Raw genomic sequence first — 20196 nt, 5'->3', positions numbered from 1 at the left:
TAATGTGAAGCAAAAATGTATAATTTACAATTAAATTTTCAGTCAAAGTTACTCTTTCCTATACCTTCATTAAAAGAGTGATAAAATTTCCAAAAGGTATCTCAATTAAAAATGCCCTAAAACCTTTAACACAACAACACGTACATGACTAGCTCAAATAATAAATATATGTACGGCAAAGCCCAACATTTGCTTCCTCACAGAAAGTTTGCTGATTTCAACAGCGCAGACCACATTCAAACTCTAGCCAACATGGGCCGCTTGCCGGTCAAAACATGTTACGACTGCGGCATCGGGCAAACTTACATAGGTAATAAAAGAACACAGGCCACCTAGCAATCTTACCAAAATCAGTTTACACGAAGGAGGAAGAGGGGTGGGGGACATTATAAATACCATACGCGAGTGCACTTGCCAAACCTACTACTAAAAATGCAGTATAAAAGGATCTCAATTAATGACAAAATCCGGGATAGGCCCGGCAATATTGCACCTGAGCGCTAGTAGCCAAAATAAGGTTGCCAGATACCAAGGTCTGACATCATCTTAGGACTAACTGGCTCAACAAATAAATAAGAGTAAAAGAACAAGCAAATGGCAATGTCCAAGAATTTGAACAGGATTAAGTACACACGAAGCTAAAATCAATTGCTAGCACCTTGGACATAGTCTTAGGCTTAATTGACGTTACAAAGAAATAAAGGTAAAAGAACAGACAAATGACAATGCCCAACAATTTAAATAAAAATAAGTAAGCACAAGGCTAAAAGCAATTGCTAGCAACTTAACAAGCACACATAAAAATATCAGACTGCTGCCACATCATAAAACGGAACAAGTTCGAGCGCAGTCCCAGCAAGCCAGGAAACCAATAACACACACTCCAGCAACCGAGCCAGCCTGACCACAGTAATTTCAACTCAGAATCAGGGCGCGTGAGCACACCGGGTCCACGCAAAACACACACTGCCAAATAATTCCCACCAACAGATACGGCTGCCCCCCGGGCGGGAAAACGGGGGCGACGACCGGGTACACACCAGCAGAAAACTCGACACTTAGACTCCGGCCAAAACGGAATCACGCAGACAATATAAACAACAGCTGAAGTAAGGTGAAACGAACCCCGCCACACAGACCGGACAGAGCAAACGCACAGAAAGCCTGCCCTGCAGTCTTTACAACTCCTGGGTGCGGAAACCCAAGCGATATCGTGGCACCCTTTTCAGAGGCTGAGAACCTCGAGCGATCGCGTGCGGGGATGCATCAGTTGTCCACCACAGCACATCACCAACACGCCACACCGCCCAATGGCCAAATCAACGAGGCCCGCCAACAACGAGACCACACCTCCGTGCCGGGGCGAAAGGCAAAATAACACCAGCTCGATGCGAATCCAACTGCCGAGCCGAGCCCGCGCGGCCCCCCGCGAAAAACGCTCCAGAGGGCAGCAGCCGCCTCAGCGCCTGCGCAGGCCGAACCAGACGGAAACAGAAATACAAGTCGCTATCGATAGTGCCGGATACGCAACGCGCCAGAGAAATGGCACACCATAAACTTCAGCAATACTACACAACTTCTATCAACGTGAAATCTGTACTTCATAACCCGCCACCCACTGACTTCACAACAGAAACGATGAATAAGGCATAAAGTAATTCTCGTTTTTCCATAAACTTAAAGATTACAATTTCTTTCAATTCTTGAACAACCGTAAACGTGACCACAACATTTCTTCTCGCAACATCTTCCTCCTTTTCATTGACAAATTTTTACAGACAGAGTCAAATGTTTCCCAATTATATCATTACGTGCTACAAGTAAATGATAAACAGTCTCAATGACCAAATAAATATTGGAAACCAGATTATATATAGAATGATGAAATTACATAAAAAAGAAAAGGGCCTTTTCTATCCTTCACCCCTTCCCACACTCCAACAATTTTCCTCCCCACTCACAGTTTCCTTTCACTTCTCACTCGTCACCTTCTCCTCTAACTCACATTCCATCACACTGCTATATATTTACGTCCACTCATCATGGTTCACTCCTCCCCTACAGAAGAATCCTTCATCGTTATTCCTTCCCTACTCTTACACAGTACATAAATACACAGAAACATAATTAAACAGAATTACACACATACAATAATCTAACTAAATAAAAATATTTGTAGGTCAAAGACAAAGTAGTGGAAAGGTTAAGTTGGCTACTCTACAAAACACGCCGGCCGAAGTGGCCAAGCGGTTCTAGGCGCTAGAGTCCGGAACCACGCGGCTGCTACGGTCGCAGGTTCGAATCCTGCCTCGGGCATGGATGTGTGTGATGTCCTTAGGTTAATTAGGTTTAAGTAGTCCTAAGTTCTAGGGGACTGATGACCTCAGAAGTTATGTCCCATAGTGCTCAGAGCCATTTTTTTTCTACAAAACACAAACCACAACACATACTTGAAGCACAAAAACAAGTAGAATACAATGGTGTGCATAAAAGTGTGTTGCAAAAAACATAAGAAACGCATACTGCTGCAGAACATCTAAAAATTAGACCTAAATTATCAGTGTCTAACGCAGAAAAACAACGATGTGCTAGCAGACGGCATTTCCCGATGTAAGCGAGAAATCAAGCGAAAATCACTGTAAGTACAAATCAGTTTATTGTTAACGAGCCGCTTTTTGATCTAAAAGCAAATCAAAATGTAAATAACTTAATTACAGACCACTGATGATGCTTTACCTCAATAAAGCGAAACGCGTCTGGTGAAAAAAATCACTCATTTTTGTAGTTGCAGTGACATAACAAAATTTCTAATTTCTCATGTAACTGATACTCCATTCGCGTTTTTAATGCCAACTCCATCACAGATCTTTTTTTTTCAAATCATTAAAGTAGACTTATCTATGAACAACTCCCATTTTTCCTCGTGAAGCGATTCATTAATATCTTCAAGAAAATCCAGACAGATTCATTTACTACACTCCTGGAAATTGAAATAAGAACACCGTGAATTCATTGTCCCAGGAAGGGGAAACTTTATTGACACATTCCTGGGGTCAGATACATCACATGATCACACTGACAGAACCACAGGCACATAGACACAGGCAACAGGGCATGCACAATGTCGGCACTAGTACAGTGTATATCCACCTTTCGCAGCAATGCAGGCTGCTATTCTCCCATGGAGACGATCGTAGAGATGCTGGATGTAGTCCTGTGGAACGGCTTGCCATGCCATTTCCACCTGGCGCCTCAGTTGGACCAGCGTTCGTGCTGGACGTGCAGACCGCGTGAGACGACGCTTCATCCAGTCCCAAACATGCTCAATGGGGGACAGATCCGGAGATCTTGCTGGCCAGGGTAGTTGACTCACACTTTCTAGAGCACGTTGGGTGGCACGGGATACATGCGGACGTGCATTGTCCTGTTGGAACAGCAAGTTCCCTTGCCAGTCTAGGAATGGTAGAGCGATGGGTTCGATGACGGTTTGGATGTACCGTGCACTATTCAGTGTCCCCTCGACGATCACCAGTGGTGTACGGCCAGTGTAGGAGATCGCTCCCCACACCATGATGCCGGGTGTTGGCCCTGTGTGCCTCGGTCGTATGCAGTCCTGATTGTGGCGCTCACCTGGACGGCGCCAAACACGCATACGACCATCATTGGCACCAAGACAGAAGCGACACTCATCGCTGAAGACGACACGTCTCCATTCGTCCCTCCATTCACGCCTGTCGCGACACCACTGGAGGCGGGCTGCACGATGTTGGGGCGTGAGCGGAAGACGGCCTAACGGTGTGCGGGACCGTAGCCCAGCTTCATGGAGACGCTTGCGAATGGTCCTCGCCGATACCCCAGGAGCAACAGTGTCCCTAATTTGCTGGGAAGTGGCGGTGCGGTCCCCTACGGCACTGCGTAGGATCCTACGGTCTTGGCGTGCATCCGTGCGTCGCTGCGGTCCGGTCCCTGGTCGACGGGCACGTGCACCTTCCGCCGACCACTGGCGACAACATCGATGTACTGTGAAGACCTCACGCCCCACGTGTTGAGCAATTCGGCGGTACGTCCACCCGGCCTCCCGCATGCCCACTATATGCCCTCGCTCGAAGTCCGTCAACTGCACATACGGTTCACGTCCACGCTGTCGCGGCATGCTACCAGTGTTAAAGACTGCGATGGAGCTCCGTATGCCACGGCAAACTGGCTGACACTGACGGCGGCGGTGCACAAATGCTGCGCAGCTAGCGCCATTCGACGGCCAACACCGCGGTTCCTGGTGTGTCCGCTGTGCCGTGCGTGTGATCATTGCTTGTACAGCCCTCTCGCAGTGTCCGGAGCAAGTATGGTGGGTCTGACACACAGGTGTCAATGTGTTCTTTTTTCCATTTCCAGGAGTGTAGTTTAAATAAAGCAAATGGCTCGTTGACTCTTAATATTACAGCAACTGTATGTATGGACATGGAGTAATTCTTGTCCATGGTTTTCTGAACGGCCTAAGCATAATAAAATTTCAAACAGATCATGACAAGAAATCAATAATATGTGAGAAAATATATAAAGTAGCGTTAAATACAAGTAATATAAACACGTTAGAAACATTACGCACCACTGAAAGTCACCGGAGGACGCCGATGAAAGGAAGCGCCTGTGGCAGTTTGTATGTTAACCTGTCCCCCAGGCGCCGTTTGCTCCCGGGAAAGGACGCGAGGGAATATCGTACGGAGACGCGATGCCAGTAAGCGAGCGACGATCTTGTAACATGCGCTGGGCAGGGTGAGCGATCGAAAGTGTGTGAAGGTCGAACCGTGTGATGGTTTGTGGACCGGAATGGTGATGCCCTCAATAAATGTGAGCGTGACTACTTGATCAGGTGTCATCAGTTCCTGGAACATTGTCATCCACCGCGGCGCCATGAGACCCCGGAAGACTCGGTAAAACTCAATCAGTAAACCGTCGATGCCGGGCAGTCTGTTGACACCACCTTTATTGAATGTGTTGTCGACTTCATACTATGTGACTACCATCGTTAAACTATCCACCTCTGTGTGGGTGAGTGCGCACCTGACATTTTGCAAGATGGCGTCGTGTGCACCGGGGTCGGCATCCTTTTCCCTGTAAGTAAATCAATAATGTTCGACGATGTCTTTCTGATTGGCCACCCGCAGATCATATAGCGTGACCAGAATGTCGATGAGCCGTTGACGGTGCCTACGTCTGTCGGACACTATGTGACGCATGTAGAGAATTTCCGATCCCGCCTGTTCGTGGCGTCGCGTCCTTATCACCACCCACATCAATTTGCGGCGTGTCAGCGCAATTATCCTCGCCTTAGTTCCGTGACGTTCCGTCTGATTGGGTTTGGTGGAAGGGCGTCCAGATCTCGGAGGATCGCATTGTAGAAGTCGACGGTGTTGCGTTGCCATTCGACCAACTACTTTCCGTATCCTCTTCTGGATCGCCAGTTTGGCGCAATCCATCCAGCATGTCACGTCAAGCGATATCTTGGAAAGTGTCACTAGCAGGGGCGACAAACCGGATCGTGCAGATGAAAAGTATTCAGTTTAAAAGGTGGTCGGTGCTTCATACAGATTGGGGCGGAAAGAGGACCCTGCAGATGTCAGCACAGTGATCTGAAAAGATCAGTGGTCAGCGTTTGGCGTCCCGTATCGCAGATGTAAGATCCTGTGATACATATATCTTGTCCAGGCGACTTGCCGAATCCGTTGTAGATTACGTATGAATAACCAGAACAGTCACCACGTATGACTTTCCAGGCATCGTGGAAGAGGAGGTTCCGCTCCACTGAACGTTGTTTTTGCCACATAATATAGTAGGGATGCATTATTTATTTATTATTAATTCCTTCAACTCCTTCTGTGGAACATAGGGCCCCAACAAAGGATCGCCATATTGTTCTGTCTTCTGCTAATATTTTCACTTCTTCCCATTCAATTCCTTGCTGTTGACCTTCTGCTTTGACTGATCGTCTCCACGTCATTCTAGGACTTCCGCGTCTCCGTCGTCCCGGGTGGGATCCAATAAAGCGCTTCCTTCGCAATATGTTAATTTGATCTCCTATGTTCCAACCATCGCCACTTCCTGCTTCTTATTTGCAGCTCAATTGGCTTCTGGTTGGATCCTTCCCAGAGTGTTTCGTTAGGGATAACATTTGGCAGACGTCTGTTGTTGAATGTCTGCAGCTTACACGTTAGCTGCTATGTCACTTTCCATGCTTCACATCCATACACACTGAAGCGCCAAAGAAACGTATAGGCATGCGTATTCAAATAAAGAGATATGTAAACAGGCAGATTACGGTGCTTCGGTTGGCAACGTCTATATAAAACAACAAGTGTATGGTGCTGTTGTTAGATCGCGTACTGCTGCTACAATGTCAGGTTATCAAGATTTAAGTGAGTTTGAACGTGGAATTACAGTCGGTGCACGAGCGATGGGACGCAGCATCTCCAAGGCAGCGATAAAGTGGGGATTTTCTCGTACGACTATTTTACGAGTGTACCGTGAATACCAGGAATCCGGTAAAACATCAAATCACCGACATCGCTGCGGCCGGAAAAACATCCTGCAATAACGGCACCAACGACAACTGAAGGGACTCGCTCAAAGTAACAGAATTGCAACCCTTCCGCAAGTTGCTGCAGATTTTAATGCCGGGCCTTCAAGAAGTGTCAGCGTGAGAACCATTCAAGGAAACATCATCGATATGGGCTTTCGGAGCCGATGGCCTACTCGTGTACCCTTGATGACTGCACGACACAAAGATTAACGCCTCGCCTGGGCCCGTCAACACCGACATTGGACTGTTCTGGACTGGAAACATGTTGCTGGTCGGACGAGTCTTGTTTCAGATTTTGTGAAGCGGATGGACGTGTGCAGGTATGAAGACAACCTCATGAATCCATGTACCCTGCATGTCAGCAGTGGACTGTTCAGGCTGGTGGAGGCTCTCTAATGTTGTGGGGCGCTTGCAGTTTGAGTGGTATGGGATACCTGATAGATCTAGAAAAGACTCTGACGGGTGACACATACGTAAGCATCCTGTCTGATCACCTGCATCCATTCATGTCCATTGTGCATTCCGAAGGACTTGGGCAGGTCCAGCAGGAGAATGCGATACCCCACACCCCCAGATTTGCTACAGAATGGCTCCAGGAACAGTCTTCTGAGTTTAAACACTTTCACTGGCCACCAAAATCACCAGACATGAACATTATTGAGCATATCAGGGGTGCCTTGCAACGTGCTGTTCGGAAGAGATCTCCATCCTCTGGTATTATTACGGATTTATGGACAGTCCTGCTGGATTCACGGTGTCAGTTCCCTCCAGCACTACTTCAGACATTAGTCTAGTCCATATCACTTCGTGCTGCGGCACTTCTGCGTGCTCGCGGAGGCCCTACACGAAATTAGGCAGGTGTACCAGTTTTCTTGGCTCTTCAGTGTAGAAGCAAAGATTTTGCATTACTTTCAAGTATCCACAATGTGGTCCTCAGTGTTATTTTCTTTGATCTCCAGATCGAACGGAGAGTTGTATAAGCGCCTTTGGCTTTGTTGATGCGGCTGTTCATGTGCTCTATTGCACCACTATGTGGTGTTCTCATACTTCCAAGGTAGCAAAACTTATACACTCTTTCGATTACCTGGCTCCCAAGCTTATGTCCTGCGGTGTTGTTATCAATTGCCCGCACATCTTATTTTTTTGGGCATTAATTTTCAAACAGACTTTCTTCGCTGCAGACTTCAGATGTTCTAGTTACTATTTCATGTCGCTGAATCTGTGGGATTGAGGGTATAGGTCATCTGCAAGAACTAGGTTCTTGTTCCGTTTTATTCCTCTCACTTTATCCATTGCTTGCGTCATTACGAGATTCAGTATTATGTTAAAAAGTATCAGTGAGAGCATGCAGCCTTTCATAACTCCTGTTTTCACCGCTACTGGGTCTGAATTCAGACTTTGATGTGTAGTTTTCATACATGCATTTGACAAAAGCAATTATTATTTTGGGAATACCAAAAGTTTGCAGTGAGCTCCATATTTTTGTTCAAATTATACTGTGTGTATTCTGGGTTCATACCGCAGTTAAAATCACATCCTAGCAGGCAGGACAGTGTTCTTAATGCACCAAAAACGGGGTGGGGCGGTGGGGGGGGGGGGGGGCGGCTATGTTGTCGGAATAAAATCGCCCCTTTTGTGTCATTGGGCAGTACCCGACGGGAAGTAGTTATTAATGAAGTGTGTCCTTATGGCAGTGAGCGCCACGCTCCTAGCTGATGGAAGGAGACGGCATTGATGACAGGAATCCTTCGCAGACGTAGATGAGCACCATACAGCCTATGAGGTTACCTGCGGAAGTGTAGGCGATAAAGCCGTTAACATGCGGGCAACTAGCCATGTGTTTCCTGAAAGAGTCCGAAATCAGTATCAGCACCAGAACATCTCCGGCATAAGGTGGATTTTCACCCGTTAACTGATGTTGTTGGTGTTGATGGTCGCTATCCGATTCGCCTGTTGGCAGAATGCTGGAGCTTGATCTGCTGTGGCGTCGGCGGAATAACGTGGCGATAAGTGTATCAGCTTGACAATTCCCCGTGTGATAAAGCAGCATCCGCGATGCAGTTTTTTGTAGCCAATAACATTCCTGAAATGGAGTGGCCTGTCCATAGTCCCGATGCGAATCAAATGGAACACCTTTGGGATGAGTTAGAGCATCGACTTCACTCTGATTTCGGCTCTTGACGAAGAACGGGCTGTCATTTCTCCACAGACATTCAGACACCTCATTGAAAGTATGAGCAAAGTTCAAGCCGTCATAAAGGGTATGGGTGGACACACTCCATGTTAACGTCTACTAATATGATGTCCATATATTTCTGACCAGACAGTGTAGTTTCCCTAAATTGCAGAGGCAAATTCCACAATAGTCCCTTTAAAATGACTCTGCCGATTTTCGTCCTAGTATTTCCCCTTCAAACGACTTTGTCGTCGACGGGTGGTTAAACCATAGCTTTATAGCTTTGTGTTCATCTCACGTAAAAGAAAATTCTTGAGTATAGTTTAAAAGTATCTACAATCCGAAGGTTGGTGTGCTACGACACATTACTGTACACATTACTATCGATGGTGGCGTGTCCATGGTTTCGTACTAATAGGGGAACGTTCTAGAAAGCCAAATAGCACCTTTAGTTTAACAAGGAATCCCAAGCAGGGTGCGGTTTTGTTCCATGTACATGAAGCATTGTCAGAGAATCTCACTACCTTATTATTTGAGATGGTCAAACTGGGAGATAAGCGATCTGTCATTAAAGCTGTGGATTAAGAACAATCCTTAATAGTCAATATCGTAAATATAATTTTATTTGATTACGAACCATTTTCAGATCATGACAGAATACACTGATTAGCATACAAATGGCAAATGGCAGGACTCATCGTCGCAATCTGTATGAACAGGAAAGTTAGTTATACAATACAATGGGAAAATGATGTAAACTATCCCAGAATAATTAGTCATCATATGTAATGCATACTGACTGAATCAGTTTATGTATGTCGACACTGCGGTCAAATTTTCCACATTATGTTATTCTGAAGTAAAGCCAGAAACAGTTACTGTTATGGCCTCTGTAGAACGAGATGCCTGTTCCACACAAAAAACTAGTATCATGTAACCTCCATAAGTGAACATCAACATCATGTATCGTTCATGACACAGGCCTCGGCAAACAAGGAAGAGCTTGTGCTGCAGCAGACGGAAGGCTCAGCGGTGTTATTATGTTTGAGATCGCGACTATTAAGCGTTTTTCTTAGTCCACAGTTGAAACTATTCACGAGAACTCCCAGAAAAAGGAAAGAACTATGACACTATACACATCAAACTTAAGATACATGGAATGGAAGAAGACACTTTCTACCGCTGACACCACGCCAGACGACTGAAGATAAAATTACACTACTGGCAATTAAAAGTGCTACACGACGAAGATGACGTGCTACAGACGCGGAATTTAACCGACAGAAAGAATAAGATGTGATATGCAAATGATTAGCTTTTCAGAGCATTCACACAAGGTTGGCACCGATGGCGACACCTACAACGTGCTGACGTGAGGAAAGTTTCCAACCGATTTCTCATACACAAACAGTAGTTGACCGGCGTTGCCTGTTGAAACGTCGTTTTGATGCCTCGTGTAAGGAGGAGAAATGCGTACCATCATGTTTCCGACTTTGATAAAGGTCGGATTGTAGCCTATCGCGATTGCAGTTTATCGTATCGTGACATTGCTGCTCGCTTTGGTCGAGATCCAATGACTGTTAGCAGGATATGGAATCGGTGGGTTCAGGAGGGTAATACGCCGTGCTGGATCCCAACGGCCTCGTATCACTAGCAGTCTAGATGACAGGCATCTTATCCGCATGGCTGTAACGGATCGTGCAGCCACGTCTCGACCCGTGAGTCAACAGATGGGGACGTTTGCAAGACAACAACCATCTGCACGAACAGTTCGACAAAGTTTGCAGCAACATGGATTATCAGCTCTGAGACCATGGCTGCGGTTACCCTTGACGCAGCATCACAGACAGGAGCGCCTGCGATGGTGTACTCAACGACAAACCTGGGTGCACGAATGGCAAAACGTCACTTTTTCGGATGAATCCAGGTTCTGTGTACAGCATCATGATGGTCTCATCCGTGTTTGGCGACATCGCGGTGAACGCACATTGGAAGCGTGTATTCGTCATCACCTTACTGGCGTATCACCCAGCGTGATGGTATGGGGTGCCATTGGTTACACGTCTCGGTCACCTCTTGTTCGCATTGACAGCACTTTGAACAGTGGACGTTACATTTCAGATGTGTTACAACCCGTGGCTCTACCCGTCATTCGATCTCTGCGAAATCCTACATTTCAGCAGGATAATGCACGACCACGTGGTGCAGGTCCTGTACGGGCCTTTCTGGATACAGAAAATGTTCGACTGCTTCTCTGGCCAGCACATTCTCCAGATCTCTCACCAACTGAAAACGTCTGGACAGTGGTGGCCGAGCACCTGACTCGTCACAATACGCCAGTCACTACTCTTGATGAACTGTGTTATCGTGTTGAAGCTGCATGGGCAGCTGTACCTGTACACGCCATCCAAGCTCTGTTTGACTCAACGCCCAGGCGTATCAAGGCCGTTATTACGGCCAGAGGTGGTTGTTCTGGGGACTGATTTCTCAGGATCTATGCACCCAAATTGCGTGAAAATGTAATCATATGTCATTTCTAGTTTAATATATTTGTCCAATGAATACCCGTTTATCATCTACATTTCTTCTTGGTGCTGCAATTTTAATGGCCAGTAGTGTATTATACTACGGCTACTTTTACTCAGTTGAACAATAAGCACTGCTGGTGATATTTTCAACGGCTTCGGGTGAAGAGAAATAAGTATGGTTGCCGTAAGTACGTCCACCAAATCTAGAAGTCTAACGTGCAACGCGCTCGTACAGATGTTGACATTTAGGGGTGATGCTGCTTTTTTGTGATAAGGAGTGCCTATTGCACGGGCTGCTAGCTTTCTAGTACGGCTGCGAAGCACTGACGTGTCGGCAGACAAGCTCAGTAGGATGTACAAAAGGCGTGCATTGCTGGCAGGGCGATGCGCAAAAACCAGCGGCAGCGCCCGCTTCCCGTACAAGGCTCGATCCGGGGCCCCCTGGCTGGAGCCTTGTATAGCGCGCTGGACAGCCGCTGCTGATTGCAGACCTGTCCCCTAATAAGGAACAACATCTGGCTGATCTCCCAACGTGCCCTTGCCAGGTCTGCACCGTGAGTACTGACAGGTGATACCAGGGTCTTTTAATAAAATTTTCCTCCTCCCCCCCTCCATTTTTTAGAGACATTTCCATAGGGAAACGCATGTGTAAGTGCCGGAAATTTGATGTTCCTTGTGCACGTACGCGAAGTTTCGAATAATTCCAACAACTCAGCCTTAGTGAACCATCAAAGTGTCGTCTACGTAAGACACTCGTTGCAAGCAACGTGATGTAACTGAATTCTCAAATGGCTCTGAGCACTATGAGACTTAACATCTGAAGTCATCAGTCCCCTGAACTTAGAACTACTTAAACCTAACTAACCTAAGGACATCACACACATCCATGCCCGAGGCAGGATTCGAACCTGCGACCGTAGCAGCCGCATGGTTCCGGACTGAAGCGCCCAGAACCGCTCGGTCACAGCGGCCGGCAACTGAATTCTCGGATGCCGAAAAAGAAGGCGCGATAAAAATGCGTAACATTTGTTTGATGTGTATCGTAATGACGTAATTGATAGGAGTACTGTTGGGGTATGGGTAAGAAAATTTTAAGTGTCCATCAGAGTAGAAACTGAGCTCTGTGAACGGCCAAATGCGACACGTGCTCACACAGCCGTGCTCCCGGCATGTTGAAACACACGGATCTTTTATTCGTACATACCGGAGCGTCACAACTCGACAATTGGTTCTACAGTTATCTAGGAGCGTTCGAAGTGCGTGTGCAATGACTGAGACTCTTCGATATTAAAAGGTGTGCTCAAGATGGGCCGTAAGAATGATTACATCAAACCACAAGTTCCCAAGATAAATTATTTTATCCGAGCGATGGAGCAATTTGAGACCAGTTGGGGGACCTTTCTGTCGCGGATGCACTGAAAAAATGGCTACAAGCAGAGGACAAGAGCTTTTACCAACATGGAATACATGCTGATGATGCTGTGGTATATAGGAAGGTGTCGAAGATAAGAGACTGTAGGCCGATACAAGATGACCTAGACAAAATTTCTAGTTTGTGTGATCAATGGCAGCTGGCTCTTAATTTAGGAAAATTTAAGTTAACGCGAACGAATAGGAAAAGTAAACCCGTAATGTTCGGATTCAGTATTAGTAGTTCCTGCTTGACTCAGTAACGTCGTTTAAGTATCTGGGCGTAACGTTTTGGAGCGATATGAAATGGAACGAACATGAGAGGTCTGTGGTACGGAAGGCAAATGGTCGACTTCGATTTATTGGAAAATTTTTAGGAAAGCATGGTTCCTCTGTAAAGGAGAACACATGTAGGACGCTAGTGCAACATGTTCTTGAGTACTGTTCGAGTGTTTGAGATCCTCACCAGCTCGGATTGAAAGACAACATTGAAGCAGTTCAGAGGAAAGCTGCTAGATTTGTTACCGGTAGGTTGGATCTGCATGCAAGTGCTACGGAGATGCAACGGTAGCTCAGGTGGGAATCCCTGCAGAGAAGAAGACATTCATTTCGAAGGATACTACCGAGAAAGTTTAGAGAACCGGCGTTTGAAACTGACTGCAAAACGCTCCTACTGAAATCAACATGCATTTCGCGTAGGGACTACGGAGATAAGATACGAGAAATTAGGGTTCACACGGAAGCATTTAAATAGTCGTTTTTCCCTCGCTCTATCTGCAAGTGGAACGGGTAAGGGAAGGACTAGTTGTGGTAAAACGCATCCTCTGTCACGCATCGTATGGAGTATGTATGTATGTGTATGTAGATGTAGATGCTCTAACACAACATTGGCATAAACCCGTAGAACGTGATGGGGGGTATACAGAAAATTAGTGCACGTTAAAGTGATGTTGATTTATATTATCACTAAATTTTAACACTTCAGAATAACTACGTTTATTGAAAGACACTTGTACATTGGTCAGAGATGTGATGTTCTATTGGCACCGAAGAATACTGTGTGGCTGAGATGCACATATGGAGTATAATTGTAAACATTTGATCTTGGTACCTCCCTCTATCCAGGATGTCTTAAATAAAGAAAAAGTCATGAGCTTAGTCTGAACGATACAACGACTACTGAAGAGGAATATTTTCGAAAGGCCTCTCACAAATCCCCCAGGAAACGCTAGCTATAGACAAAGGCTGTCAGTGGCACCAGAATTTGTGTCGAAGCAATTTTGTGTGAAACGGGAACTGAAACTGAACATACTAAAGCAAAAGCACCGATTTCAAATATTCCTCTAGAAAGAAAGCTTGACATTGCTGTCACATATCGTTAAGTGGTGTTAATAAGTTTTCTGCCGCTATTTGGTGGTTACTTTACTAAGAGTACTGGACATGTGGGCTTGGGAGGAAGCTTTTTCGAGCTGGTAAAGTGCACTCCCGGCATCGTATCAGGATCCTGCTCTCACCAGAAGTCTGTCAGTGAATCTCATTACGAGAGGCGAACCTCACCAGGGAGAGGGGTGGTTTTCGTGGAAATGAGGTTTTGGTCTGCTCCCAGCTTTTGTGAGAAAAGCTGTGACCTGGCCATGGGGGGGAGGGGGGGGGGGGCGCCACTACCGTCCACAGAGAATAATCGAATTTGACATTGTTTCCTTTCCTCCACGAACATCAAAGGTCGAGACACCGCTGTGCTACCTGGTTACCGTGAGAAAAACAGTTGCTTTTGCTCCAAAACTTTGGTCATCCAATCGAATCGAGCAGCCCTGCTACTATGCTTGGTGCGAAGAAGCCTACCATTCGAGGAGACACTGCTCTAGCTCAGTACCAACTGTGTGTCTGTTAATGGGCATTTTGTACGCCAAGAGTGGGACGTTTGTGCTTCGCTCCCCCGTTTTTCTTTTTTTTATTAAATAACTGATACTGGCAGTAAGCACTCGATCGATCCCTCTATATTTTCGAAAGTTAGGCAGCAGATGGCTGAGAACTAAGATTCTGGGCTATCCTGTCCTGGGCCACCACGCTGGGCGTTTCCTCTGCAGCCCATTGTCTGGTGCTCATAGGTGAACGTTAGCTGCTGTTGGGAAAATGTAAGTGTTGCAATCTGCGGTAGTGCGAGCCATATTCTGAGCAACCCATCACTTGCTTTCTTTGCCATGCGAATTGTGTTGCTAGTTCGGTTATTATTTGTGGCTTCTTGTTGTATCATTCATTTTGATTGCGTGAGCTGTCCATACGATCAGATCTTGTTGGGATTTCTCCAAATAGTCCTCCACACGTTTTGGTTCCTACCCACAGTGTAATTTGATTTGAGTTTTAGAGAACTTCGTGCTCCGTTAATTTTATTGTGACTTTTGTGAGTCACTAGAGCAAATAAACACCTGCTAATCTCAGCTTTGTCTTATATTTCAAGATGTTTTAAATTATCCTGCACTTTTCCGTGTTTAGGGGACCCATTAATAAAAATATAACGTGGTGCACGCCTAAGCTTGTTATTCTCGCTGTGACGAAGCTATAGTTGTGCACAATGGCCAAGCTCAATCTACATTCTCTTATTATTCATTTAAGATAATGAACATTGCACTTTCTTATCTAGGTTGGTTATAAATCTGCTTAGCGACAAGGGAGAGCAGTGTCAATTACCTCTAAGATAGCTAAGTTTGCTTTGTGTTGTTTTATGACTATTTCGCTCTCAACTTTTCAGTATTCGGATGTAATAAGCAATAACATTGCATACAAAGGTTGTTCATTCATAAACTTTCAAATGATACAGCTGTACTGCCCCAGTTTTATTCTTGCACCACTGGAAGATGGGTGAAACAGTTATTAATAAAAATAGCGTTGACAGAGAGATTAAATTCTAAAACCGAACAAGGCCTAAACGTCTGATGGAATCTCTTTCACATCAGAATTTGCGAGTAAGTTTTCCCCTGTTTTTAACGGTAACATACCATAAACCCCTTGAGGAAAAAATGGTAACTAGTAGTTGGGTCACACCCGTTTTACAACCTACCAATAACCCCTCCCCTCTCCCCCCAATTCTTTGAAAATGAAACTCACATGTATAAAACTGCTCTGTTTTAAGAAAATCTAGTTTACTTTGCAAATTTGTTAATATGGTAGGCTGGTTATTGTCGAATGTCAAGGTTTATGTTGTTTTACTCCTGAAGTACGTGTCGTACTATGATATAATTTTACAGGTACATTCAGTGGTATGTGTGGGTACTGTCCGCAAAATGTGTTGGGAAGAGATTTAATAGTAAAAAAGAAACAAACTGAAACGTCATGCCTGGTGCTAAAGTTTTATTACGTGAATAGCGTAAATGTAGTAGGCGATGAACTACTTTCCGTTCATTATGCCGTGGCTGGTGTCCGTGTGAAAAAGTTTATAAAAGGTTTGAAAGTATGTGTAAAGTTCGTGGGAAGTCGCTAAGCGCTCTCATTGTCAAATACTAGATGAACACAATACGTTGCTCAGCCTCAAGACATATACAAAGTTCCTAACTGTAATACTTGAATTAGTGTTAAATCTTGAACGTAAGATCATACCTCTTAATGAGTGGATGATGACAGCAACTCAATTTTTAAAATTTGGTCAGTTATATGACATACCGAAAATCAAATTTTTTTTTTCCTTGGAAGCCGTTAGACAGACAACCTGCAACTGCGAGTGGGTAATCGTTGTAGCCGTTTAGTAACATACTTGCAGATTCTGAGCTGCAAAATAGTGAGATATCTCGAACATAATAACCTCCTTCGAAAACGTTGTTCATGCGAAACTAAGCGCGCGCTTTTTCTCTCATAATACGCTGAAAGCCATGGATCGAAGCTATCAGGTCAATGCAATACTTCTGAACTACAGAAAAACACCAACGTTCGTTAGCGAAACTACAAACAAGGGCGGTAGAAAAAAACAATTTGGGGCTGGATTAAGAATTTATTGGTAGGAAAGACGCTGTATGTTGTCTTGGATGGAGATTCATCAGTAGATGTAGAAGTGACTTTAGACGTGCCATAGGGAAGAACGTTGGGGTACTTTCTGCTCGTCTTGTATATAAATGACCTGGCACACAATGTAATAGTAACTTCGGACATTTTGGCAGTTGATGGAGTACTACCTGAAGAAAGCTGCACAAATATTCAATCAGATTTTGGTAAGATTTCAAAGTTGTGCAAAGACCAGCAAATTGCTGTAAATATTCACATATGTAAAACTGTGTACTTCAAAAAATGCAAAAACGTTGTATACTGTGACTGCAGTATCGAAGAGTCACCTTTGGAATAGTCAACTCACACAAATACGCGAGTATCACAGTTATGAGTTACGAAATAGAACAGTCGCACAGGCTCAGTCATAAGTAAAGCAGATGGCTCATTCATGGGATACTAGGAAAATGCAGTTAGTCTAGAAACATCCTTTACAAACAATTTGTGTGAGTCATTCCAGAATATTGCTCAAATGTTTAGGACGTGTACCAAATAGAAATTAAAGGGGATACTGAACTTACACAAAGCTGGTATATCGTATAACTCACTGCCCACATTGTAATATTCTTTGTTTAACTTTGTGGCTTTAGATGTCGTTTTCGTCTCATTTTTTCGCCTGAAGTATTCCCTACTAGCGATTAGGCGCTCACCTGGGCAATTTTATCTCTGCCGCCGCCTCATTTTCACTCGTATTAAAATAAGTGAAAAACGGCTGAAGTAATTTGTCTTCTCCTTATAAAAGCGACATCTCAGAACATCAAAATATAGGCTGTGCATTGCCCAAGTTAAGATACGGATACGCAAGGAGCAAACCACAGCAGCACGTCTAGTGGCCTGTCCAGTACGGGAGAATAAGGCGCGAAACTCCGTATTCTTGAATTTATAAATACGAGTACTAGAAAACAATATTTTTCATTTATAAGTTATGGGTGGTCCTGAGACTAAACGTGAACTGCGTGACTAGAAACGCTTTTGCGACCTTGAAAGGTAATAAATACGAGAAACCTCAATCAAAAACTAATGTAAACTTCTCCTAGCAGGGGTTCATAGTGATTTAAAATTTTATAAATGACAGAAGCTGGTTTTGTAGACTCACGTTTATTTTTCCGTGCTTGTCCGTGTGTGAACTGCTTTGTTTTACAGCGTCGTAACTATGTGACTTTATTTTTGTTCGTAGCTGTTGTAGTATTTCGCATTTATTGAAGAACTCCATGTTAGTAACTTTAGACAGAGCTGGTATCCAAATTTGTTATCTCTAGTCACAGAATGAGTACGTATTTCTGCTTTGAATGTTGCTACTTGCCACTGAGTATGATTTGCAGTCTTAGTGACAAAATGCGCTATTATTGTGCCAGGTACTTTTACACAGCGTAAATATTCTACATCATAATGCATATTTGTACTTGGAACTGTATGGTATATTGTGAACGTACTTCCACTGCACTGAACACTACTGCATTTAGTAAACTAGTTATACAGAATTCACTAGTAAATCCAGTGATGGAACCATGAGAATGTGTATTGAAACTTCCTGGCAGATGAAAACTGTGTGCCCGACCGAGACTCGAACTCGGGACCTTTGCTTCGGTAGCTCAGATGGTAGAGCACTTGCCCGCGAAAGGCAAGGGTCCCGAGTTCGAGTCTCGGTCGGGCACACAGTTTTAATCTGCCAGGAAGTTTCATATCAGCGCACACTCCCCTGCAGAGTGAAAATCTCATTCTGGAAACATCCCCCAGGCTGTGGCTAAGCCATGTCTCCGCTATATCCTTTCTTTCAGGAGTGCTAGTTTTGCAAGTTTCGCAGAAGAGCTTCTGTAAAGTTTGGAAGGTAGGAACGAGATACTGGCAGAAGTAAAGCTGTGAGTACCGGGCGTGAGTCGTGCTTCGGTAGCTCAGATGGTAGAGCACTTGCCCGCGAAAGGCAAAGGTCCCGAGTTCGAGTCTCGGTCGGGCACACAGTTTTAATCTGCCAGGAAGTTTCATATCAGCGCACACTCCGCTGCAGAGTGAAAATCTCATTCTGGAAACATCCCCCAGGCTGTGGCTAAGCCATGTCTCCGCTATATCCTTTCTTTCAGGAGTGCTAGTTCTGCAAGGTTCGCAGAAGAGCTTCTGTAAAGTTTGGAAGGTAGGAGACGAGATACTGGCAGAAGTAAAGCTGTGAGTACAGGGCGTGAGTCGTGCTTCGGTAGCTCAGATGGCAGAGCAAGTGCCCGCGAAAGGCAAAGGTCCCGAGTTCGAGTCTCGGTCGGGCACACAGTTTTAATCTGCCAGGAAGTTTCATATCAGCGCACACTCCGCTGCAGAGTGAAAATCTCATTCTGGAAACATCCCCCAGGCTGTGGCTAAGCCATGTCTCCGCTATATCCTTTCTTTCAGGAGTGCTAGTTCTGCAAGGTTCGCAGAAGAGCTTCTGTAAAGTTTGGAAGGTAGGAGACGAGATACTGGCAGAAGTAAAGCTGTGAGTACCGGGCGTGAGTCGTGCTTCGGTAGCTCAGATGGTAGAGCAAGTGCACGCGAAAGGCAAAGGTCCCGAGTTCGAGTCTCGGTCGGGCACACAGTTTTAATCTGCCAGGAAGTTTCATATCAGCGCACACTCCGCTGCAGAGTGAAAATCTCATTCTAGAATGTGTATTATTTGCTTTGAAACTTTCAAAGGAGTAGGAGCATGACTCTGGTACATTAATTTTTACTAAAATGTATTGTTTGCAATACCTATTGAAAATGTGTCAACACAATTTCATAACTAATGTTACGTTTTTAACATTTCGAAGGAAGAATGCTCCAGTAACCAATTCCACAAAGAATACTCAGTGGTAAGAAGCAACACCATTCAAAGCAATATTACATACTCATTGCGAGACAATATGAAATAAAGCTGAACACCAATTCTGTCAAAAGCTACCGACATGGAGTTCTCCATTAAACGTGAGAAAGTACAAGAAACGTATATGAACGAAAATACACCTACAACACATTTAACTAAAGTAGTTCGCATATGGTTTCATAAGCAGCACACCATGCAACGAAACCAGGTTCTGCTTTATATGAAACAAGAACAAATATGGAAATATTTCAATGAGTGGAACACACACAAGAAGTTATATTCAGGAATACAATGCGATGTAACAATTTTCTGTCTGACAAAACAAAAAACTCTTTGATGAAGCACTGATAAACATGCTGTGCCCAGAGGGGCAGCAACCATGATCGTGTTTCCGCCCTATATGGGTCTGAACCCTGGGAGCGAAATAGAGAAAATGAAAAAAAGGGCAAGCTCGAGCTTTTGTCCCATATTTACCGTTGTGTTTGTGTATCGAGGATCTCCTCCAAACTCCTACTCCTGAACTGATTTCAGCGAAATGTGGCACAGAAATACCAGGTCTCATGAGTATCAGCACTTTGGGATTTGAAACCTCTCACCAATAAGAGCGTAAATATGGTGAAAATCGCGTTTTTTCTAGCCCCTGGTG

This window comes from Schistocerca piceifrons, chromosome 5 (genome assembly GCF_021461385.2).
Source record: "Schistocerca piceifrons isolate TAMUIC-IGC-003096 chromosome 5, iqSchPice1.1, whole genome shotgun sequence".
Taxonomy (NCBI): Eukaryota; Metazoa; Arthropoda; class Insecta; order Orthoptera; family Acrididae; genus Schistocerca; species Schistocerca piceifrons.
This window is presented reverse-complemented; position numbering follows the sequence as displayed.